We start from the raw sequence: 1,242 nt of genomic DNA, 5'->3' as shown, positions 1-1,242 counted from the left end.
CCCGCCGGCCACTTAGGCGCGGCCTCCCCGGAGCGGCCATTGGCCGGGGCATCGGGGCCTGTCCGGGCAGCAGCTGATTGGCTGGTAAAAGCAGCCCTGGACCCTGTCCCTCATCCCGTCCGGCCGCCGAGTCCCTAAAAGGCGAGGCTGCGGGCGCACCAATCCCCGCCCCGGGCGCAGGGCCGGGAGGGCGCGGGCGGGGGCGCCCTTGGGCGCTGGGCTCAGCTCCGGTTCGGGGTTCGGGAAAGGCTGTGCGCGGGCGGCAGACACACACCCGGAGGTCAGAGTAGCCCCAGGGCCTTCGCACAGGGGAAGGACAGCTCCCTGGCGGATTGGAAGGGAAGCCGGTGAGCTGTCCTACAGTGGATGGCATTAGGGTGGCATTGGGTGGCCGGGCCGCTCTGCCCTGGACCACCTGCTTCTCCTAAAGAACGGAGCTGACAGGCGCGGGCGGGTAAGGTTTCACCGACACCAGCCCGGCAGGGAGAGGCAGGGAGAGGCCGCCGGGCGCTCAGTGCAAGCACTTCCACCAGCAGACACACCGACCTCGCACACAGGAGGGGTTTTTGTGGGGGTCTTTTACAGAGAGGAAGGGAGAGGGATAGAAAGTCAGAAACATCGATGAGAGAGAGAGAGACATGGAAGAGACATGGATCTGCTGCCTCCTGCACACCCCCCACCGGGGATGTGCCCGCAACCAAGGCACATGCCCTTGACCGGAATCGAACCCGGGACTTTTCAGTCCGCAGACCAACGCTCTACCACTGAGCCACACCGGTTTCGACAAGAGGGAGGAATTTAAACTCCAGGAAAGCCCGGATGCTGGCCGCCACCTCTTCTGATGGGCCTCAGCGGCCAGGTCCAGGGCCCTGGAGGCCAACGCCCCCCGGGGGTGTCCAGTCCTCTTAGAGGACCCGGCTCTGGGGCTTGGAGTCCCTGCCCCTCCGAAAGGAGGGGGCGCAGGCTTCTGGAACAGGGAGGGAGGTCAGGCTTAGCGCGGCCGGAGCCCGGGAGGCCAGGGGGCCTGCTCGCCTCCAGCCCAGGTGGACACCTTGGATGTGAACGGATTCCCTGTCCCTGGCATGTAGCTCAGGTTCATTTACATGAGGACGAAGGGGCGAGCTGACTCCACCACATGTAATCAGAGCCTCAACATGCCAGGTTAGCCACTCCCCACGGCAGGCCCTGGTGGAGATGATCAGTGGGGCCCCACGTTTACGACGGTAGCTGTGTAAATTTTAC

This window comes from Pipistrellus kuhlii, unplaced genomic scaffold, assembly GCF_014108245.1.
Source record: "Pipistrellus kuhlii isolate mPipKuh1 unplaced genomic scaffold, mPipKuh1.p scaffold_m20_p_2, whole genome shotgun sequence".
NCBI lineage: Eukaryota > Metazoa > Chordata > Mammalia > Chiroptera > Vespertilionidae > Pipistrellus > Pipistrellus kuhlii.
Note: the sequence above shows the minus strand (reverse complement) of the source record.